The 17,651-nt window shown below is 40.6% G+C and overlaps 1 protein-coding gene across 1 annotated transcript in view; it reads left to right on the forward strand.

The window, feature by feature from the left end:
- The first annotated feature begins 2,278 nt into the window (after positions 1 to 2,278).
- Positions 2,279 to 17,651, forward strand: part of LOC309391266 (cadherin-6) — a 191,509-nt gene continuing 176,136 nt past the window's right edge. The window contains exon 1 of the mRNA XM_081951539.1: positions 2,279 to 2,519. The gene's annotated coding sequence lies outside the window, so the exon portion shown is untranslated. The remainder of the gene's footprint in view (positions 2,520 to 17,651) is intronic.

Raw genomic sequence — 17,651 nt, forward strand, 5'->3', positions numbered from 1 at the left:
AGATTTTACCATCTCTGAACTCAGATAAATGGGGCCCAAAAAACCACCAGTGGGCAAGTCATTCTCGGCTCCCACATCTGCCACCTCCAGCCCAAGTATGCATCAGATGAAAATCACTTCATTGTTACAACAAGAAGGGACTGGAGAGAGCTCAAAAGACTTATCCGTTATTCAAATGTTTCAGGAAATTATGAGGGGTCAAAATGAGTTGAAAAAGGAGGTGACAGATCTCAAAGAAGAACTCAGAGGTGTACAACACCATATAACAGAAAACAAACAAAGAATTAAGGTGTTGGAGGAGGGGGCAGCTGGGCTGGGGGAGGAGGTTAAGGCAGTCCAGAAGGGGAATTTAGAATTGGAAAATTTTATGGCAAAGATAGAACTTGAAAGAATGTCCTTTTTTCTCAGATTCCAGAACCTACCAGAGACAGAAAATGAAGATCTTAAGGATATTATGAGTACAATTTTAGCAGAATATATTAAGAGAGACAAAGAACAGTTGTGGTGGGACATGGATCTGGTTTACAGGATTAATTCACCGTATGGCAGAACACATAATGTTCCAAGGGAGGTACATGTTGAATTTCTTAGGAGGACCACGAGGGATGAGGTGCTAGGGGCTCAAAGGGGGGGACCACTAAAATATAAAGACAAAGAAATTACCATTCTTAAGCAAATTCCGAAAAAAATAAGAGAGAAAAGGAGGAAGTACTCCTCCTTATCAAAGAAATTATATAATAAAGGAGTTTTGTTTAGATGGTCATTGCCAGAGGGAATGTTGATCTTTTGGGAGGGAAACAGAATTAGAATTAATACAGTGGGGGAGGTAGAAGCCTTCATTAAAAAACACAGTTCTCTCCTAGAGGACGAAAATATGGGAGGTAGTGAAAAAGGTAGTAATGTACAAGATATGAAGGAGGGAGGGGCTGTGGCTCCATCTAGGGACAGGGAGGAGGGAGCAATATCGAAAAGGCTCAGGTCACAAAAATAAATGCATTTGAAATATTGTAATTGTTGATATACTAGAAAGTGACAAAAAAGAGATGATTGAACACATGGTTGATATAATGTAGAACAAGATTCTGTTTTGCTTATCTTTAATATGTTGTCTTTAACATTGTAAAAATTGTGAGATTTGGAGGGATTTCTACCACTAGCACGGGAGCTGCCAAAATTTTACCTTTCCCCATAAATGTTTAAAAACCAATAAAATTCTTTAGAAAAAAAGAAAGAAAAAGCAAGAACGTCCAGTTGCCTCCTGAAAAAGCGTCTTTGGGACATATCTAATACTCCTTCCTCTTCCTATTTTCCCCATAATAACCCTATGAGTTGAGCTGGGCTGAGAGAGAGTGACCGGCCAGCTGGCTTTCATGCCTAAAGCAGGACTAGAACTCACAGTCTCCTAATTTCAAGGCCATTTCACCAGCTTAAAGCAGAAGAACCTGGATGCTTGTATTTGGATTTCTGCCCAGAGTTGGAGACTGAGCCCCCTGTCCTAACTGCCCCCTTTCCTCCCTTTCTACAGAAAAAAATAGTTGTAAATCAAATCACAATCTTGGCCGCTCAACTCAGCCTATTTTCTAGTGTGGGGCCTACCTACAAGGCTTCACCCAAGAGTCTACTTTTAGCACCTGCACTGTTTAATTTCTACATCAATGCTAAGGTGGCAGAGCTGCTCATAGCAGCAAATATTGTTTCCCAAATATGGGAAAAATTTGGAGATCAGTGACTTTAAACAGGGACTATGTAGTGACAGAGAGGGCCAGGGCACAGGAGATAAATTACATCTTAAAGGCATATGCAAGGAACACAGAAATGCCTGAACACACTTAGTTGATGGCTGTTGGCTGGAGGACTTGCTGGAGCGATTCTTCTCTCCGCCCCCCCCCCCCCAAGAAAGCCAGTCTTTGTCACCCATTCACACAAGCCGAGGTGGGGGGGGGGAATCCTTCCACAAAGCCCTCCCCCTCGTCCCTCCCATCTCATTCACTTGCAAATCGCTGGGTGCCTGGAAGAGGCGCTTTCTCTTTTCCCCAGCCTTTAACCTTCCTCTCGAAGGCTGCAGTTTTCTACGCGGCGCGGCAGAGAGAGCAGCAGCAGCCGCAGCAGCAGCAACGGGAGAGTCCAGTAGCTGCGCGCCTGAGAAGGACCGGGCGAGGGATCGAGCCCCTCTTCTTCTTCCTCCTCCTCCTCTTCTTCTTCTTCTTCCTGGTATTCTTCTCCCTTTCAGAACCTGGCGAGGGCGGAGTGGGCATCGCATTGACCCGTGAGAAGAGCACTCTTCCCTTGGCTCCCCACCCCCAGCCCCCCACGAAAGGCAGAGTTGTAAAGGGATGCTGGGCGAGCAAGAGACGGAAGAGCCCCGGTCCAAGCAAGTCGCTCCCGCCGCACCACTAGCAGAGGAGGCGGAGAGAGTCCGGGGGAGAAGCGGCGCCGTTGTCACCGACGCTGGCCGCGTTTCCTGCCCCGGCTTTGGAAAACGGAGCGGCTAAAGCATCCTTCGCCTTCCCTTCCCCACGGTAAGACGAGACGAGCTGAGGCTCTGAGCTCCGGGAGTCCGCGGGAACCTGCCGGCAAAGCGAGTCTTTTTCCCTTGGTGTGGCGTTGGGCTTCTTTTGCTTTACTTCTCTCTCTCTCTCTCTCTCTCTCTCTCTCTCTCTCTCTCTCTCTCTCTCTCTCTCTCTCTCTCTCTCTCTCTCTCTCTCTCTCTCTCTCTCTCTCTCTCTCTCTCTCTCTCTCTCTCTCTCTCTCTCTCTCTCCCTCCCTCCCTCCCTCCCTCCCTCCCTCCCTCCCTCCCTCTCTCTCTCCTTTTCTTTTCTTTTCTTTTCTTTTCGTTTGGACTGCCGTCAAGGCTCAACCTTCCTCGTTGTTTGCAAAAGTTGGCAGGTCCGTTAGTCGGGGGGCCAGACGATGAGCCGGGGCTCGCACATGGGCAGGGCAACGCAGCGCAGCTCTCTGGATGGCTTGTGGGGGAAGGCGGCGGATAGGGTGGCAATTGGGTGCGCGAAATGAAATGGGCTCGTTAGGCGGAGTAGGTAGGTGCCTGTCGCGTTAAGTACAGGAGTTGGATGTCTTGCGTGGCTGCCGTTTGCGGAGCTTGCCGGATCCCGGGAAGCTCACAAAGCCTCCTCTGGCTGGGTTTTTTTTTTCCCCACAAAAAGAAAAGAAAACTTCTTCTGAGATCTGATTTTGCTCTTGTGGGGCAGAGAGAGTGGAAGAAGGAGAGCCGGTGATAAGATTTAGAAGGGATGCGCGACGGAAAGGAGGGCTTTCGGTCAGGAAGAGCCGAGGGAAGAAGGGATGGCTGGAGAACTATAAAACCCTTTACAGCTTAAATGAAGTGGTTGTGTGTGTGTGTGTGAGATGGTGTGAAGATGTATATAGATGGGCATATAAGGGATTCTAGAAAAAAATCAGGGTGAGACAAAAGTCTAGATATTGAAACGCGGCGGAGGCATATATGCGTGCGCGTGTATTCATTCAAAGGCTGGAGGAACTGCGGGATAGGTAAACGCCCCCCCCCCCCAGGTCAGCGGTTGTGAATGAGGTCTTGACAGTGCTGCAATAAAATCCATATTTTATGGAAAGTTAAATGCAGCGCTTTGCAAGTGCAATTGGATAGTCGCAGACACGGTAACTCCTGATGACATTCAAGGATCATGAAGTGTAATAGCTAAGATTACATTCGGCTCAGCAGCACATCTGCTCTCTTTAACCAGAAAGGGATCAAGAGCACATTTGCTGTTCTTCCTCCACACCAAAGAGGTCAAGGGATATTTCTTTATGGCCCCGGATTGCTTAAAAGTTTTTTTTCTGACTTCACTTGGGAGAGGGAGATACGGTAGATGTTTGGGACCTTTTCCCAAAAGGTCCAAGAGACATGCACCAATCTGCATGCCTGAAGAGTAAACATCTTCCAACAGGACCAATGTAGTTCTCCAGCGAATAGTAGCTTTCTTGAGAAAAAATAGTTTGATGGATCATGCCTTTATGATGGAACCAGAAAATTACTCTGGTAATTTTCCAGCATGGTTCTTGCTTGTTGCGTTAAAAGTTCTGTGTAACATTATATGCTTAATGTGGTGTGCAGATATGTGTGCATAGTTGCATTAAAAAAAACACCAATGGTAGATGTGGGGTTACATGAAAGATATTTGCATTAGATAGACACAAATGCAAATATTTCCCTGCTTTGCTTTTTAGAGAGTGATTAAAGAGGAGGTACCTTGGGGAAAGTATTCGGTGGAAATGTGCATCTCTGGGCTTATCAGATAAAAATTATTCCATCCTTGCTCTCAGCAGGAGCTTTCTTTGGCGGCTGTGATGGTTCCGCCGTAAATCTTTGCCTTGAACTTTAAACGTTCTAGCAAATTGATTGAGAGCTCCTTCTCTTCTGACATGATGAGAATGATTGACGACGTCAGCATCCCCCCCACCCCCACCCCCATGTCTTCTTGACTCTTTTCTTTAAGGACACATCTTTTCCTTGGGAAGCAGGATGGGGAATCTGCCGATGAGCCTTGCTTTTCCGCTGTTTCTCTGTAAGATGCAAACACAGATCTCTGTCCAGTTTGCCACTGCGAGAGGAAGTGATTCAATATCACCGAAGTAGATTGAATGTGCTAATAAAGAGCGGCAGGTCCCAATCGCTTCCCACTGATTATATCCCAAGCCTTTGTCAGTTTCCCAGCATGGAATTGCATGCCAGGTTGTTCTGCCTCTAGTTTTGAGCAATTTGCAACCCAAGTCGCTGGTTGTTCAGCTACTGGAAGCAGAGGAGAGATCCTAAAAGCAAGTCAGTGTTATTCAGATTAGAGGTAGCTCCTTTGCAGTTATCTTCTGCAGCCATTTGAGGGCCTTGGAAGTGTCCCCTTTAGGGATTAAAGTCCCAGTTCCTACTGAGAATAGTTTTCACACTTGTGAATCATGTATCTCAAGGCTAGCCTATTAAAGATTATGCTGATTAAAAAAGAACAACACTGATAAAAATCACTGCTTGCAGTTCAAAAGACTTTTCTCTCCATGTGTGCAGTGAGAGTAAATCGCCTGCAGTTAAATATTCTTTATCTGTATGGAGAGAAAGGTCGTAGCTGTGGCACCAAAAGCAACATGAGGAATTGACTAAAAATGAATTCCAGTTCTCTTTGTGCATGTATGGAACTTTGGTCATCGGGTATCCAAAACTTGTACGAAAGTTTGAACAAAAGTTTCATCAAAATGTTTTACTTTCTTGGAAGATTTTTCCTTTCTTGTCAGCTGACTGTTCATATTTTGGGATGGAAATGTAAGGGAGGTCACTCCCTAGTTAACTATGATGTTGCAAGTCTTGAGCACATTTTATTTCATTGTTGTGTGTGTGTGAGAGAGAGAGGGGGGGAGTATATTTCAATGCCATGTTCTAGTATTAAAGCTTATTTAGATAGCAACTTTGTTATGGAAGATTATGAAATTTGAAACAGCTAGCAAAACTGAAATTAATCCATCGGTCACAGCATTAACCTCACTGCAAAACCAAGCTTTAAATCATGATTTATGATCATGCATTGGCATAAATATTAACCTGCCACATTGCAATAATTCTGATGTGAGGAATCAACAATGTTGGCACTAAAGATTAGCAGAGTCAGGCTCTGCTAATATATTATATTTTATTTATTTACTGGTGTGCATTTATATTTATTCATTTATTGATATGGATTTTCTTTATTTTCTTTCTTTATTGCTATCCCATTTTTTATTGCTTTATAAGTAACTCAAGGCAATGAACATATCTAATGCTTGTAGATCAGCTGTTTTGACTATGGTTTCAAAGCATGCACAGTGCACTTCGTAAAGTGGAAGGAACACAATATATGTATGTATTTATGAGTTCAGTTCAGTTATTTCATTTAGATTTGCACTTCGAATAAATATTTCCTCTGACTTGTAAAATAATGTAAAAGCAAGGGGGGGTACTTTTGTATTGCCTTTTGGGGTTATTGTTGGATACCATCAATGTAGTCTTCTGTGTGGTTCTTTTTAAATAAAATTTGAGAAGGATGCAGTGTTGATGTGACTAGGAATCTACTGCTAATGCTTCCTTGGAGAACATATCTGAAATTTTACACATAAGCACCGGAATGAGCAATCCTATAAATCAGTTCTCCTGTTGACTTGGTGCATAAGTCAATCTACACTTTATGGCTTTCAAATCTGAAAGGTTTTTAACTATTGGAATTTGATAGAATCAGATTTTCTGTCCTCATTGGCTTCTGTCTTGAAATCTTTCTCTGACTGAAGTAGGGATGGCCAATGAAGGTAGACAGCAGTGTGTGTTTTATTTTCCCCAAGAAATTAGTTCTGATTCAGCACCTGTAGATCTACCCTGACTTAAAAAATGGTGCAAGAACGTATCATCACTACTTTTCCAAGCCTTCCATTTCCTCTGAATTCTGAATTTTACTGGCAGAGAATTCAAGTCATAAATCAAATGTGATGCAAGGAGAAAAATCTATCCATTGCAAACAATTATTTTAAAATGTAATGGTAACATTTTCATCAAGATATTCTCTCTCTCTCTCTCTCTCTCTCTCTCTCTCTCTCTCTCTCTCTCTCTCTCTCTCTCTCTCTCTCACTCTCTCTCACACACACACACACACACACACACACACAATATGCAATATATATTTATATTTTCTAGGAACATTTCCAAATTAAGAGTCTGTTTTTTCACCTGTCCCCAAATATTCAAACCATCCTTCCATGTCAGGTGAAGACTACTTTGAAGGTATCCTGTGTTCTATGCCCTATATTTGTCTTAGACATCATAAAATCCTAATTCGTGAAAACATGAATGTTTAAGTTCCATGCATGTGATCTAGCAATAGATTCTCTGGGGCATTTCAAGCACTTACAAATCTGTTATGGAATGATGTTACAACAATATCAGTCAAAATGCAAAGGATTGATGATTATCAAATGCTTTGCTGGAATCTAAATATACTATGCATATTTTCCTTTGAAGGAAATAAGCTGGATAGTCATCACAAATATTTGAAGGAATATATTAAACATCAATAAAATATGTCACTTAGTGGAAGAATTATCCTAATTCTCAAGTAAATGAATACATAAATACAGCAGTCTTTTGTTTGGTAATGGAAGACTTAGTTATCATTGTTCTTTGATGCCATAAGAAATATTCCCTGTTCAAATGTATTCCCATTCAAACAACAAACCCCAAGGTGTTTGTTTTCTGACCAGTGAATTTCAATGGAAAGTTTAAGAACCAGAACTAAGTCTCTCTGAATAAAATCACCTCATTAAAAGTAATTAATGTTGGTTGGATGGTGCTTATGTTTTTGCCCAAAAAGGCAGAGTGATACAGAACTGATGATTTCATTTTCACAACTGGATACATTCAGACTCAGCTTTACAGCCAACATCAATCTGAGATGTGAATGGTCCATATAAGTGACACAGACTTGGCAAGAGAATAAAGCAGAGCCAAAATGTCAGAAGGTTTTGAATTTGTTTACGTCAGTACTATTTTGACTCTTCCAGTTTCCATTTTGGCAACATGTTGCCCAAAACCCCACAATTCTAAAATCAAAAATCCACATCTGACTGACCGAAGAACAAACAAAAGCTCTGTATAGTTGACTACTTTCGGTGTCTTGACCTTTAAGTAACAGGATTTTCAAAGCCCTGCCCCACTGTAATATTGGCAGACAGTTTAAAGAAGGGTGTAATGAATAGACATATGCATTGAGTGCATGTTATTTAATACATTCTATTTAACACATTTTACTGAAGGGTTCTTTTGACCCTTTGTATAGATTACATTTCCTACCTTCTCTTTCTGTTGTATCTCAGCTGCACCTGAAGGGAGCGATAATTCCATTCAAACATGCTGTGCACACTGCGTGACAGTTTGGTCTCCCCCCCCCCCATCTCTCTTTCTTTTGAATGGACTATTGTAGCACTCTTTCCTCTGTATCGTGTGGCATACGTAAGAGCTGATTCCACAGAGAGATCAGCCACACAGATCTCCCATTCCAATGTATTCCCATCAACCACCACTGCTGCTATACTGTTCCTAGGGTGGGGTGGGGAGAGCTTTTAGAGTGGCATTTGATAAGAGAAGAACATCCCGTCTCTCATTGTAAACACCGCACAGCTTTTACTATTATTGAAAATAGTATGAGATCCCACTGGTGTTACGAACTCAACAATGTACAAAGACAGTGAAACAGAATGGCCACAGCATCATTCATGTGAGCTGTGGTGGATACTCAACTACAAAGTTAAGTATCATCAGCATGACACCTCACCCAAACTGCCAGATGAGATTATACAGTAGCCTCATGTATGAACATCAGAGGAGAAAGAACCAAGCTGTAGACCGGAGCTCCCTACTCCTATCAAGCTTGACTGGAACCAGTCCAGAGGAAAAGGAGAACCGACAGAGCACAGTGCTACTCATCCATAACTCCCATCACCAGTCCAGAAGGACACTATTATTGATGGTATTGAAAGCTGTTGAGAGGTCAAGAAGAGATAGGATGGATGCAATAATCCAACCCTGTTCCCACCAGAGACCTCCAAAAGTGTGATCAATGGCATTTCCATTCCATATCCTGGCCTGAAGCCTGACTGAAAAGAGTCCAGTTAATCTATTTCATCAGTGTCCTTTTGAAGCTATAGCACAACCATCTTCTCCATAACCTTCCTTAAAAAGGGAAGTTTGGAAACTGTCCAAAAACTGTCCAGACTTTTTGGTCAAGTGACGATCCTTGAGAAATGAGTGAACCACTATCTCGGTGAGGGAGAACCTATGGCACGTGTGGCACACAGAGCCCTCTCTGCTGGCACACGGGCCATTGCCCCAGGTCAGATCTCCATGGCATTTCTTTCATGAGCTTCTGTTTCCCTGAAAATGCAGAAACAGAATCTCACGAAAGAAAAAGATCTTACCTCTTGCCATGCTGTCAGTGTTGGGATGCCCTGCCTCCCTCCGGCCAACTGGACTTCAGGTCTCTGCTGTGCATACACGCATGCAGCCCACAGCAGTTTGGGCACTTGGTGTCTAAAGGTTCGCCATCTCATTAAGAGCTGACAAAATCATCCCTTCCATCATGAAAGAATCAATCACTGCTTGAACACAATCATATCCTTGCATCCTTCCAACTGGCTGTAGAGCTTAACCCTTTGGCCATTCTTTGTCTTGTTTCCAAGAGGCCTATTCACCACTCCACACAGACACTCCATGCACATATATATGACTGGAATCAGCATGAAGATTGTGTGTGTGTGTGTGTGTGTGTGTGTGTGTGTGTGTTTAATGCCAGAAATCACCCAATCTGACCTGTTGTTCTTAGCACAACCTTCTTTTTCAACAGCTATGTAACCTCTTGCCAGGAAAATGATTTGCTGATCGGACTTTCCTTGTGTTCTGTTTAGTTTGGTGGAATTGTATATAAACCCATCTCCCAAAGTGTGCAGAAGAGGCCAGTACAGTTTAGACACTGTGGCTTGGCGGTGCTTACGGAGCACATATCATATCTTTTAAATAATATGCTGAAGATGAGATGGGGAAAGTGTCATGTGAACAGGAGATCAATTTTGAATTTCAAGGTTTTGCACCGAAAATTGCAAATGAAGGAAGGTTCTCTGTTTTCAGAATGTCAGTACAATAACCTTTCTTTTGATTCCTTCTATTGACCAGTTGGCTTGAAACATTTTTGTTTCTATCAGAGAGTTTGATAAGAGTCATGAGGAAGAGGGTAAACAGAGATCAAACCTCACCTTCACTAGCATTGATGATGTTAGCTAGTCAGGTAATGAAACATCTGCAAGCACTCAGAGGGTACCCATGACTACACAGATCAACCCTGAGTTAGAAGCTGTATATTCTCTTCTATTAAAGTCCAAGGTAAACATACAATATTTTCTGTTCTATAGATCATGTGTGGATTGGTAAAGCTCAGTTATTGCAATGAAAGTTGAAAACCATCAATCTCCAAAAGTCAAATTCTTTTGATAGAGGCTCAGCAACAGCTCTGAGTATTACTAGCCCTGCTGGTTATTTCCCTTTTCATTTTCTCACTGGTTAGCAAATTAATGAAAATAACACATACACACAAAATATATCCCAAAGTCTAAAAGCCCATTCTGAATTCCGGTCCATCTTGCATGTACAATGACATAGAGTGACATTTCTAAGCATATTTGAAATCCTGGCTATAAATGAGAGTTTTGAGGGCTCAGATGTTTTTCATTCCTGTTCTTACACACTTGCCTCTACTTGATTTCAGTCCAGACAACTATGAAAATCCTCAGGATTATGAGAAAAAATCATTCTCATCAGTAAGAAAAATCCATCATAGAGCTAGTTAATCTTTTAACCAATGCCATAATCTAATCTTAATCCAATTTCTCAGACTTCTGTTCTCCTTGGAAATGAGGCACACAGCTATTGTTGCTCCATCTGTGAATATCTTTATCTGGGAGGTTATTTAAAAAATTATTAGCAATAGTAATAATGATGACAAAAATCATCATCAATGAATTGCAAAAGGCAGCTTTATTCTGAACAGTTTACACCCATAACAGTACCTGGAGGCAGCAGAAGAGAAGAGAAAGAACTGGAGAAAAATCACAACACACAAAGGCTTGCAAACGACTGTGGCAAAAGAAAGCAAAAATACTACCAATAGTAATATATGCCTTGGCTGCAATTCCAAAACATCTAAAGCACCACTTGATCCCAAAACATCTGGAGCACCAAAACATTGGCATGGACAAAATCGCCATCAGTCAAATGCAAAAGGCAGCTTCACTTGGAACAGTTTACATCCTGCGACAATACCTTCAACATCATCAAACAACATCTGGCTATCCCAGGTGCTTGGGAAGGACTTGATAGGTAAATTAAAAAATAACAAATTGAGTCTAAACATCTGGCTGATTGTGTAACCAATCATCATAATAAATCACCATGGCAAGACACAGCTCCATATCCCAAATACTGTATGCTCATTGGTTATATATCTTCCATCTGTTCAAGCTCAGATCCTTGCCAACCTTGTGCTTCAAACCAACCCATTTAATGATGCCCTTGCCTTTGGCAATATGGGGAGGCATTTATGGATTAATTAGGCTGCCATGCCAGAATGAATATTATAGTCAAAATGTAATATTGGATTTTATTTTAAATATAAAATATGCATCCTAGCTCTTCCAAATGTTGTCTTACACTGTATGTGCACATGATGTGTGCGAACACACACACACACGGAGAGAATGGGTGACAAGAACTGTTCATGAATGCACTACTGGTGCTTGTTTAGCATTTTTGAATGGCTCCATGCTAAAGTGATTCCTTTATCTCCTTACAACGTTTACAATGGCATGCGAGATAATAGGTAATGAATCTGTTCTGCGTTTCCATTTGTTTTGACTAACTCTGGTGTCAAACCAGGAATAGGTTAGAGAGAAAGACTCAGTTCAATAGAAAGAGACTGCAGATTACTAGAGGAATGAAAAGTCGAGAGGTGGGCTTTTTCTGTTATAACTTTAATGGGTTGTATTCATTATGGCTTTGTCTCAGCAACGAACAATTCCACTCCTACTGTTTGGAGAATCCTCATTTTCTCAATCTTGAGCTCTCCAGGTTCCTGAGATCTGCTAATGAGGACTGGGGAATCTTGAGGAACAGAATGGGATACGCTGGGGAAGACTGTGGCAGATCAACAGCCGAGCTGGTGGAGCGCAGGCAAGCGTTGTCGCGTCGCCAGGGGCGGGGCAAGACCGTACTTCCGGATTTAGCGCCGAAAGGGGGCGTGCGATCCAGGTGTAGCGCCAAAAGGGAGCGCGCGCGATCCGGCAGGAACCCACCACTGACACAGACATACCCACAAATGGCATGGGGCCTGCACTTGGCAATTCCAGTCACAGATCAAAAGAGAAATTTGTTGGTTTTTAAAAGTAAGCTAATGAAGGTGTAAATCTCTGTGTTGTAAGATGATAAGATGATGGAAGCTGGGATTCTGAGATGATCCCCATCCACTGAGCATTCCAAGTGGTAAGAGATTCTGCTCTTGGCAAGCTCTTCAAAAGATCTCAGGCTTCTATCTCTCCCCTGCTTTTCTGTATCCTTTTGAGCAGAGGAAAAAGGCAGCTGACAGCTTTATACAAAATATGGTTACCTGGGAAGTAAACCCCACTGAGTTTGCATTTCTAAATAAACTTATTAGGAAATAAGGTATATTGAACTTGGTTGGATTTAGCTGTAGGTAAACTTCAGGCAGCTGGAAGTTGTAGTCCCACTACTGCCCTCAAGCCTGTTATCCCTGAGCCAAGAAAAAAAAATCAGGAGTATCGCAAATGAAAACAAAATGAATGAAAGTTTAAAAGAAAGAAAGAAAGAAGTAGTTGTTAGGTATTTTTATGTTTGCTATCCATTGCATCTGTATATGCTTGCTAAAATCATGGAAATATGCATTAAAATTGGGGGGGGGAGAGTGACAAAAGGCAAACCCCAATGTTTATATCTCATGGCCAGAAACTCAGGCTTCAACCTAAGGCACACATTTTGTTAGGACCAACTCCCTATCAGCTCACTGGGGCTTTTCCTAGATGTGCGTGAGATTGTGCTGCAGGCGAAATGCCAAAAATTAGTCCTGTGCTAAATACAGTTACTGAGAATTATGATCAGTCAAGCATCCTTCAGGTTCAATGTTCAGTGGGTTGCAGTGCTAAGTAAAAGCTAACATTAATAGATAAACCCTATTAATCTTTAGTGGAGTTGCTACTTTTCAGGAGATGCATATACTCTCTTTCCTTGAAAATAAGACTTCCCGGATAATAAGCCCAATCGGGCTTTTGAGTAAAATGAGCCCTCCCCTGAAAATAAGCCTCCCCGAAAATATTGCAACACAGCAGCAGCCATGCACCTCAAAAATAATAAGACCTCCCCGAAAATAAGGCCAAGCGCTTATTTCTGGGGTCAAAAGAAAGTAAGACCCTGTCTTATTTTTTGGGAAACACGCCAGGATTTAAAGTTTTACTGCTTGCAGTAGGAAAGAGCAGTGGTGAGTCAAGTCCTGTGAGTTTATTGCCTGCAAACATGATCTGAACTTAGCAAAAATGTCTCGTTCTTCTATTAATGCAGGTAGATACTGAAAATACAATATATCTTAAATGGTTGCTTAATGGCAACTTTAATCTCCATGTAAAAAAAATATATTATCTACGCTTAATGGCAACTTTAATCTCCATGTAAATATATATATATATTATCTAGGAGTAACCTTGAACAAACTCAGAGATATTTTGGAGTCAGGTAGCACCTAAATTTAACCAAAAAAACCCTCAAAGGAACACATGATATTATAGGACTATGCTGAAAGCTGTTAATTAATGAGTCCAAGGCCAAGTATTGCGGGGCGGGGGGTATATTAAAACCCGTGCTAGCAACAAATGTACATTGTAGAAAGTTAGCATCGACCCCTCTCCTAGAAGAATCAAATATTTTAGGAAATATTAAAAAGGCAAAATGTTATATTTACCTAAAGGAGGAATGGAAAACAGCTCCCACCTTTCTTAATAGCCCCCAGCAGATACTTTGTGCCCACCGAGAAAGATTGGGCCAGCCTATCTACAAAGCAAAAGACCTTTAGCTCCAGGGTGATGGCGTTAAGACTTGACCCTTCTGCATATAGCAGGATTAACCCACTACAATCTAGCAGCAGAGCTCACCACATTGCGCAATCTTCTAAGGATCCTCCAAAATCAACCAAACTTAGCTCAGACAACCTACAGAGCCAGCTATGACTCCTACAACACCCAATAGAATACATGTTCTTGCACAGGAACTGGAATTTCTAGGGCAAAGCCCATGAGAGGGTACAAATACCTCCCTCTCTCAACCTCATGTGGTCAGCTACCCAGAATCACACGTGTTTGGTGGCTCTGCATCATCAATAAATAGACCCTCTTTCCAATCAGCCTCCAGCCTCTATTTTGTCTCCAGTGCCTTTCTCCCGGATTGGAACTGGACCCAGATATTTCTTCCAACAACATGCTTGGTCCACCTTTTGCATACAAACCCAAGTAAACCATTTGCCTTATTTTGCCTATTGGAAAGAATGGATGTTCTTCAGATTTTAGAACTTTAACGGCTGGGTCACTAGAAAAATTTGGGAAAGGTTTTAGGACTGATGATGAGCATGTTGCATCTAATGCAGCAACCTGTGATCCATGAAAGATTATATATTGTTTATTCATTTTATCCCCAAACTTTTGTCTTGATTGTAGTATGCATGTTTTTGCATCCCTAAAACTTAATGATGGAACCAGATGTATGTATGGTTAACTCTTTTTAGCATTCAAAATAAAGAATGTGTTTTCTTTTTGCTTCTGAAACAAGTACAGGATGGCACAGTTATCAAATCCACCTCTGGTCTGCTGAAAATTGTATCATCAAAAGATTACAGAGAAAGACTAGATTTTTTCATAACATACTTTGATACCATTGACTGGTATTTGAAGCTTTGAGGAATTGTGGGGCTGCTTAGGCCAGAATCCCATTGATTTAAATGGGGTTCACTTCTTAGAAGCAATGGACCAATCTGCCCAAGGCTAATTTTAACCAATTTCTCTCATTTCTAATAGTAAGCTTATTCAATCTCTTTTCTTCACATGGGCCCTTTGGTTAAAATACCTGCATGAGAATTTATGTCCCTTTACATGCACTTTTCTTACATGCAAATTTCTGTATTAATTTATTTCTTTAATTGTTAAAATGCGCAATTGATATGATGTGAGTATCAGCAAAATGCAGTTTGGCTAAATGTGCATGAAAACATGAACTGAACAAATTGCTTCCCCTTCTCTATTCAGCATGGAGACATATAGCTAAATTAAATAATGTACCATTTATAATTATCATATAATTGTTATTACGAATATGTATAATTAACAATCCAGGATTGAACATTCAGGCAGTGATCTTTGATGAAGGAAGCAGGAACAGTATAAATATTTCAGTAATTCAAATATTTCAAACTCCCCAAAGCCAATTTCAAGGTAATAACTGATTAAGAAGAATTATCAAGAATTACCGACCAAGAAGAGTGTTTGGGGTTTCCTAACACCAGTTGGCATCTCTTGTTGCTATTAAATGAACAACATACAGTAGAAGAGGAACACGTCCTATTTAACTTGTGGCATATTGTAACCTATGAAAGCATGAAAGAGAGTTGTAGATTAAACAGAGGTAAAATTCAAGATTTTATATGAGACCTGACTTTATAATTTCCAGACTGAAGTGGTGTGTTTCATCCATAAATATAGGACAACGTTCCCTGAAATAATCTGTGCATCATTGGCATGTGTGTGTTGCAGATATCTATTTCCTTTTACAGGTTTAATACATTCACACATATATTCTGCAGACAGTTCAGTAAGATGCAGTCATAAAAGAGTCAGCCTAGAACTCACTGTGACATTTGTCTCTGCCTTTGAAATTCTGTGCTTCTTGGGTGAACAGCTTTTTTGGCCATCTATACAGTGATGATTCTTAGGAAACACACAGATATATTTTCTCTGTGACAGCCTGCTCCCAATCTGGTCCTTCAGATTTTCCAGCAGTGTATCTGTGGACTGCATTTTAATATATTAATTTTTATATTTTACAATATTAAAAATTGTCTGTATATCTAATTGTTTAATATGACTGCTGGTAGAGTGAAAGGTTCGACTTCCATTTCTCCTCCTCTCATTTTATGGATCTCTTCAATATAACACATTCAACATATCAGATGTTTAACACTTCTGGAGAGCCAGTGAGTTGTAATGATGAAGGTGCTGGCCTAAAAACAAGATTCAATAAGTTCAAGGCCTCCCTTAAGCATGAAAGTCTAGAATTAAGTTCATGTAAGCTGGGTGTACAAAATAGATGATAGATAGATAGATGATAGATAGATAGATGATATAGGTAGGTAGATAGGTAGGTAGGTAGGTAGGTAGGTAGGTAGGTAGATGATAGATAGATAGATAGATAGATAGATAGATAGATAGATAGATAGATAGATGATAGATAGATAGATAGATAGATAGATAGATAGATAGATAGATGATAGATAGATAGATAGATAGATAGATAGATAGATGATAGATAGATAGATAGATAGATAGATGATAGATAGATAGATAGATGATAGATGATAGATAGATAGATAGATAGATAGATAGATAGATAGATGATAGATAGATAGATAGATAGATAGATAGATAGATAGATAGATAGATAGATAGATGATAGATAGATGATAGGTGGATGGATGGATGGATGGATGGATGGATAGATAGATAGATAGATAGATAGATAGACAGACAGATAGATAGATGATATGATAACTGACTGATGATAGACAGGCAGGCAGAAAAAAGTTGGCTACCAGTAGGTGACTTTGGGCAAGTCAGCCCAACTAACTTCATAGGATTGTTGTGGAGAAAAAAATAGGAGGCAGGAATATTATGTATTAGGTTTGTTTGCTGCTTTGCATTGAATTGAAAGTTATTTATCATCTGTCTGACCGTCTATCTGTCCTTCCTCCCTCCTCCCATCCATCCATCGGATAAAGATCTAAGAATAGCATAGCTATTATAATTAATTTCTTAGTGAAAACTGGTGAAAAATTATGGCACATTCATTTAGTGTCTTTTTGTCAGATTTTGGTGGTGCAGTCTTAGACTCTCTTAGTCTGAGAGTTTAGGAAGGTGCTGACATTGGCTTGAATCTTGTTGCCCACTTTTCCAAGGGATTTGGGAATAAGGCATTGAGGGCAATGGGGAATAATAATTGTTTTGGAATAATCATGCATAGTTTTGTACCATGAATCCCTTATTCTCCAGTTCTTGTTATTTATGTAGCTGATTCAGTTTGAGTAACATTATCCATACATAAAAGCTTAGAGAGTGAATAATTTTGACATTCGAGGCTGTCCCACTTGAATGCCTTGGAGAATGGAGGAGGTAATTTTTTGCCATTTATCAATTCTAATCCTAGCTGAGCTTTTGCAAATCATAGCTGATTGCAATTAACTTCCAAAGAGATTTGCTATGATGTCTCAGCACAACATTCTTGCCTGGCATATTTTGCTCTGGTTGCCAACAGCACTGAAGAAGAAGAAAAATCTCAGTGAAGAAATATCTGCTACTATAATAATTCATATTAATTTAGGCAGAATTAACTACAGGTATTAGTTAATTGATTTATGACCACAATCGAGCCCAAAATTTATGCTGCTAAGTGAGAAATGTGTTAAGTGAGTTTTGCCCCCTGCTACGACTCTCCTTGCCACATTTGTTAAGTGAATCAAAGCAGTTGTTAAATGAATGTGGTTCGTCCATTGACTGCTGGTCAGAAGGTTGCAAAAGGGGATCATGTAACTCAGGAACACTGCAACTGTCGTAAATGTGAGTCAGTTGCCAAGCGTCCGAATTTTGATCATGTGACCATGGGGATATTGCAATGGTCCTAAGTGTGAAAAATCATAATACTTCTCAATGCCGTTGTAACTTCAAATGGTCATTAAATGAACTGTTATAAGTCGAGGATTACACATACAAGGTAGTAATACTTCATTCTCCAAGGAGGGCCATAG

This window comes from Natrix helvetica (assembly GCF_964273705.1).
Source record: "Natrix helvetica genome assembly, chromosome: 4".
Taxonomy (NCBI): Eukaryota; Metazoa; Chordata; class Lepidosauria; order Squamata; family Natricidae; genus Natrix; species Natrix helvetica.